The sequence below is a fragment of the Leptonychotes weddellii genome, unplaced genomic scaffold (genome assembly GCF_054177405.1).
Source record: "Leptonychotes weddellii isolate Sample4059 unplaced genomic scaffold, ASM5417740v2 HiC_scaffold_10468, whole genome shotgun sequence".
Lineage (NCBI taxonomy): Eukaryota > Metazoa > Chordata > Mammalia > Carnivora > Phocidae > Leptonychotes > Leptonychotes weddellii.
Window position 1 is genome coordinate 1 of NW_027681466.1, and position 7,421 is coordinate 7,421.

At 35.4% G+C, this 7,421-nt stretch overlaps 1 pseudogene; it reads left to right on the forward strand.

The window, feature by feature from the left end:
- Positions 1-4,175: 4,175 nt before the first annotated feature.
- LOC102725860 (olfactory receptor-like protein OLF2) lies at positions 4,176-5,099 on the forward strand (annotated as a pseudogene).
- The last annotated feature ends 2,322 nt before the right edge of the window (positions 5,100-7,421 follow it).

The window sequence follows — 7,421 nt, forward strand, 5'->3', positions numbered from 1 at the left end:
CTTAATGTCCTCCATGTTATTCCTTATGTTCCACAAATAAGTGAAACCATATGATAATTGACTTTCTCTGCTTGACTTATTTCACTTAGCATAATCTCCTCCAGTCCCATCCATGTTGATGTAAAAGTTTGGAGGTTCCTCAAAAATTTAAAAATAGAGCTACCCTATGACCCAGCAATTGCACTAAGGGGAAGTCTTTAAATAGGGAAACATAGGAGGCTCGAACACCTTGCTTCCCACGGACACACCAAACAACTAGCTACAATTCCTTCTGAAAGAGATCAAGAAACTAGCTGAGTGACTTCCGCACATCAGGCAAGTTAGCAAAAACAGATACAAATGTAGTCTTTGTAAAAACGAAGTGGTATGACACAAACTTTCAAAAAGTGGGAGAAACCTGTACAATCTTACATGTCAGTATCTCAGTAAAACTAGGAAATAAGAGCCTCATGGAAATACATAAATGAAAACACACACACACAGACGTAATGCACACACACATACACAAACATGTAATTTTTTAAAATGAGATAATCTTACAGACTTTTGAATTTTACTTTCTTAGTGGATAATCTTTCCCTTCATTACTTTATTTCACACATTCATCTCCAGTATGCTACATCTTTTTTCCTAATGTACACTTCAAAAATCCCATGACCTATGATAACAGCTCGTTCTTTATATTTTCTTATTTTTCACTATGCTCATTCATTAGTAAATATATGATCATCACTTGCTTTTCAGAAAATAGTGTATATATGATTCATTGCATGTTAAATTTCCCAATTAACTTTAGTCTTTTGCAAATCCTTCTGCACCAATATAAAGGACTCCAATATATGCCTTTTAATGATTTATAATGATCCATATCATGGAACTATCTTAATCCATTAATTTGTTCCCCTATTCATGATTATCTCTTTGTTTCTAGTTTTGATTATTATTAACTTTGTTAAAATAATATATTAGTAAAAAAGTATATGCCTCTTGAAAACTAGTTCCAGAAAGATAATTATTTTTTCCATACTGTATTCATCAAAGCAGTCAAAGGCTAACCCAATTTAATGGGGGAGTGGGGGAAGACATCATGTGTCCATGGGAGAAATGTCAGAGAATTTGAAACCATCTTTAATTAGACACAACTACCATCAGTCAGTAGTAGAATCTTGAAAATTCTCATTTTCCCATTATTTTGTTATTAGCTTTTCATATATTCAAATTAAATACATAAGTATGTATGAATGAATTTTTCTTATTCTTTGCAAGCACACACAGAACAAAATGCACTGATTGAAAAGAGAGTTGAATTTCACATTACAGAAAGGAAAGGTAGATGAAAGTTTATACCAGTCAGGTCATTGTGAAGGACTGATTAGCTCTGATTATTGCTGATGGTCATCAATAGTGACGGGGACCAAGAGGACAGGAAAAGGTTCAGGGATCATTGAGCATTGCATCACAACTGTTGGAAGGGATCTGGAGAGGACACAAAATTACACTCCAATACTTCTCAACTTTGTAAAAATTGGAATAAATAAAAGCAAACAAAATTTTTAAGAAACGAATAGAACCTTGGTTTTTCTTAAACCCTCTTCCATGCACACATGTAATATATGATCTATATTAGTTGAAACAGTTTGTAAAATCTCTGTATTTCAACTATTTGTCTATCACCCATGAGCCTATCCACCTAAAATACTTCAGAACAAAGATTCAATTAGACATTACTTATACCAGAGCTGGTGCTAGGGCTGTAGGATATACAGAAATAAGCTTAATGCAGCTATTACTAAAGAAATAACAATGTAGACACATAGCTGAATAAAGTAAAGATAATGCAAGGAAAAGTGTGCTATGCACAGTGGATATGATAGTCATAAAATAATTGAAATCCGGTTAGATGATGTGGTTGGAGGAATGGAATCACACGTACTTAATGAAAAAAAATGTATTTAATATAACCGTTGAAGAAGTGTTCCGTTTCTAAGTGGGAAGGTGAAGGAGTTTGTTTCAGAAATAAAAGAAACAGGATAAAAATAAGGGTAAGCAATAATTAACAGGAAAATAATTTTATTTAATAAACTTATTAATGTAATAAATTAAACAGAATAGATAATAATTAACAGATAAAGTAATTAAGTAGAAGGTCTCTTTGAGTTTCATTAGAAGTCTCATCTGACTGGAGGAAGATGGTATAGACTCAGAACAACAATGAATCATACTATAAAAATCATTTTAGGGCGCCTGGGTGGCTCAGATGGTTAAGCGTCTGCCTTCGGCTCAGGTCATGATCCCAGGGTCCTGGGATCGAGTCCCACATCGGGCTCCCTGCTCCTTGGGAGCCTGCTTCTCCCTCTGCCTCTCTCTCTCTCTCTGTCTCTCATGAATAAATAAATAAAATCTTTAAAAAAAAAATCATTTTATCTTCCTAAAGATCCATTTGGTGCAAGTGCAAAGAGTTGAAACTCAGCCTTTGCTGGAATTGTTGCAATATTCATGAGGGAAAACACAGAACTAGAAATCTAATTAATCAGATTTGTATAGTATAAAAGTGTGAGGCCAAGGCATGAGAGACTTCAGCCCCAAATGACACTGAGTGAAAATAAAATGCAATCTGTCTGTATGGTTCAGCTGCTAGGGGCAAGCACAGAAGCAGTTACCCATCACAGGTAGGTTTCTGAGTCACTAAATTTAAAAAATCAAGAAAAAAAATGCTTATATTTGGAAAAACGAGGAATCAAATTTTTAAAAAATTATAAATGATTTTTTTACTTATTTCCTGTGGTTAATACTCTGCAATCTAATGGCAAAAAAGGAGGTATTTCTCATTTAAGCAAGGTGAATCACATCCATTTTGATCAGCAAATAAACAATTTTACTTATTTATATCCTAATCAAAATTAAAAAAAAAACAGTGGGTTTTTTAATATCTACGAAAGGGTATATGCAAAGTTAATATTTTTTTCTATTTTTATCTGTAATATTTGAAGTATCATATCAAAACACAAATGTTAATTTGTGTAAATTCAACCCCATATGAACCACATATTGTATTTATTCAAAGCTAAAACAAAATCAGATCATCCATATTCCAGTTTTCACCTTTCAACAGAAAGACAGGGGCATGTATACACACACACACACACACACACACACACACACACACCCCTATAAAAGATACATTTATTACTCTTGTTCCCATCTCTGTTTTTTTTAAAGATTTTATTTATTTATTTGACAGAGTGAGAGAAAGAGTGCACAAGAAGGGGGGTAGCGTCAGAGGGAGAAGCAGACTCCCCGCTGAGCAGGGAGCCCGATGCGGGACTCTATCCTGGGACTCCAGGATCATGACCCGAGCCAAAGGCAGTTGCCCAATCAACTGAGCCACCCAGTGCCCACCCATCTCTATTTTTAATAAGCAAGTCAGGTTTAAAATCCAAAGAGATGGAAAAGTATGTGTGAAACACTGTAGTTTCCACTTGTTTTTAGTATTTTTTTTTTTTACTGATCAAGAGAAATGTCCTTTGGCACCAGGTCACTCCTGCATGTAAAAAATAAAAACATGGCAAAATAGTAATATATTACTAGAGAAAAGTTTATTAAAATATATCTAATGTCTAAATAAATACTAAAAACATTGTGGATGGGGATAGTCACAAACATATTGCTCATTATTCTTAAATCAGAGATACGTTCATTGTTTCTGAATTTAATACAGAGGCTTAAAAAAATCATGATACTTAAAGAACTCAGAAAATGTAATCATTTGTGTTCAATTAGCTATTTATTTTTAAAATATAAGAATGTATTTCCAACCTTGTTTTTAATTTAGGTATTGCTTTCATATTACATTTGACCTGTAATGAGTTTCATTCATGGTTGCCCACTGGGACAAAGCAATGCAGGTGCACACAGATCATATACCTTATGGATGATATCCAAATTTGGAATCAAACTTTCTCTAAGATCTTTCCCAAACATTTTGCTTTTGTCAGCAACATAACAATGAAACTTGTCTGACTGTCTGAAGAATAAGACTATAAAGAATATGATGTACTGAAATAAATCCTTTCAATTTAGAGATGATAGTTTTCTGAGTGTCAAGAAGAGTTAAAACTTTGGTCTACCGTTTCTTGATTATTGCTGTAGCATTTTAGAAGAATCAAGAAGAATGGATGGAAAAAAATTGCTCTTCTGTGAATGAATTCCTTCTCTTGGGAATTAGCGATGACCCTGGAGTTAAAACGACTCTATTATCACATTTCTAATTGTCTATCTCATCATTCTTGTTGCAAACCTCCAGATGATCATTTTAATTGAATGGATTCCCACCTTCACACACCCATGTATTTCTTCCTCAGCCATCTCTCTTTCAGTGACCTCTGTTATTCTACAGCAATTGGACCCAGGATGCTGGTAAGCTTCATAGCCAAGAACAAGTCAATTCCCTTCTATGGCTGTGCTCTGCAATGGTTGGTGTGCTGTTCCTTTGTAGATTCTGAGTGTCTACTTCTGGCAGTGATGGCCTTTGATCGGTACAAGGCCATTAGCAACCCCTTGCTCTACACAGTCAGCATGTCCAGCAGAGTGTGCTCCTTGCTCATGGCTGGGGTTTACATGGTGGGAATTGTGGATGCTTCAGTAAATACGATACTAACATTCTGGTTATGTTTCTGTAGGTTGAATGTAATTAACCATTTCTTCTGTGATGTCCTACCTCTCCTCTTGTCTTGCTCAGATACACAAGTTAATGAGTTAGTGATATTCGCCATTTTTGGCTTCATTGAACTGATTGCTCTTTCAGTTCTTTGTGTGTCTTACTGCTATATCATCCTAGCAGTGATAAAGATCAATCCCAATCTGCTGAGGGGAGGTTCAAAGCTTTCTCCACCCGCACCTCCCACTTAACTGCTGTTGCGATTTTCCAGGGAACTCTGCTCTTCATGTATTTCCAGCCGAGTTCTTCCTACTCTCTTGATCAAGACAAAATTATTTCATTGTTTTACTCCCTTGTGATTCCTATGCTAAACCCTCTGATTTATAGCCTATGGAACAAGGATGTGAAAGAGGCCCTAAAAAACCTTAAAAATAAAAAGTAGTTTCATTGAAAACATACATGTATGTATATTTTCTCCCATTCTTACACTATAATTCATGGAAATCAAAATTGTTTTGGCTACTGTGGTGTGATTCAATGAGTATTTATACCATTACCAGCCATGCCAAAATGTGTCATTCCCTAAATACTCCATGGTTCATTTTATGTCTTGAATTTATAATCGGTACTCCCCATTTGTGGGAAATTTCTAGACTCCTAGTTTGCAAAATTTTTGTTTCCTCAATCTTTCATTTGTGCATGAATTGATTTTCTATATGTTCTTGAGTATTTTCTAAGTACCTTTACGTGCTTTGAATTTCATGGTGAATCTAGCAGTTTATTTACTAATAAATCTTATTGCCTAATGCAAATTACAATTTTAATTAAGTAATACTAAATTACTTATAATAAACTATAATTACCCATAATGTAAAAAAATAATAATAGACACTATAAACCCAAAGTACATTGTTCAAATATAGTGAAGGAAATTGTTTGAAATGACAAATTTACTTGTTTATGACAAAATAAAATTGTTTATAAGAGTAAAGCTGGGGACACCTAGGTGGCATTCGACTCCTGGTTTCATGATCTCAGGGTGGTGAGATTGAGCCCCATGTCAGGCTCTGCGCTCAGCACAGAGTCTGCTTGAGTTTCTCTCCTCTCTTCACCTGTCCCCCTACATAAGCTCTCTCTCTCTCTCAAATAAAAAATAAATAAAATCTTAAAAAAATAAAGCAGTAATGCTATTTTGATATAAGAATGAAATATGTTTTTTTCAGGATTTTGTTATCTCATCTGTTTTTACTTATAATAATAACTCAGTAGCTCAACTGCTGAGGAGGCTTATTATAAAAAATACATGAAGAATCAACTTTGGCAGAGGGGCACCTAGACTATAAATACTGAGACTTGTGAGGACTCCTTTAATGTGTATTGTCTGGGTAAGGCTACTATATGCACCTCTATGTTTATGCAGTGCTATTTACAGTAAACAAGATATGAAAGCAAGCCAGTGTCCATTAATAAACAAACAGAGAAAGAAGGTGTGGGATGGATGAAGTGGAATATTATTCAGCCATAAAAAAGAATGAAATCTTGCCATTTGCAGCTGTGGACAGACCTAGAGAATATTATGCTAAGTGATATAAGTCAGACAGAGAAAGACAAATACCATATGCTTTTACTTATATGTTGAATTTAAAAAAAACAAATGAATAAACAAGGAAACAAAAAGCAGAAATACAAAAAAAACTAGTGTTTCCCAAAGGGGTTTTGGGCTGGGGAGGTGGGCAACATTGGTGAAGGGGATTAAGAGGCACAAACTTCCAGTTATAAACTATGTAACAGAGATTAAGAAGTACAGTATAGATAATATAGTAAATAATGTTGCAATAACATTATTGGCAACAGATTGGAACACACTGTGAGCAGTGAGTAATGCGTATAATCACTATGTTGCACATCTGAGCCCAATGTAAATTGCATGTCAACTATACTCAATAATAAAATATTTTAAAAATTTAATTTAATTTAAAAAATTAGGTCTCCAATGACCTTGGAGCAATGAGCTCCTGCCTGGTAAATGTCATTCTTCTACTGGCAGTGGTGATAGCTGAGAGCCAGGTACTAGCCCATGAAGATCATCCTGCTCATCAACACTGACTCTGTCATTCCCTAGCAATGCCTTCTAGCAATAGGGGACTTTTACTTTTGCACCGGCAGCTGGACGACAGCTCTGGGGTGGCTAAGCTATCTCTCCTGAGTACCAACTCCTATAAAAGTCCACTTCAACTAAATTTGGACTTCATTCTTTTCATCTCCCCCTGCCTGGAACAATAGTGCAATTAATTTATCATTGATTGGAATATGTAATTCCTTTATCGTCTTCTTAAAAGACATCACTGTATATGCTGTAGGCTAGTGAAATTCGCACAGTGAACTTGTGCTAAATAAATTGCTAGCAAAGACACACTCAGACTCTGAGCATTAATTTGTCTCCCAAAACAAAACAGAAGTTAAAAAGTACCTCTTGCAAATGCAGACAATTAATCTGGGATCTAAAAGATAAGTAGGGATTAGCTGATAGTTGCAGGTAGGTAGAGAAAGCATTCTATGCTGATGGATCAGCAACTAGAGGGTCCTCAGGGGCACAGGACCAAGTCATCTGTGGAATTTAAAGACAACCAGTGTGGCTGGATTATAGTGCTGCAAGTCACAACTCAGTCACTTCCTCCACAGGCTTTCCTTCCCTCCAGCCCTTGTTAAGCTTGGTTCGTACACCACCCTGTGCCTGAGAGCACTGTTGAATCCATGACTGTTT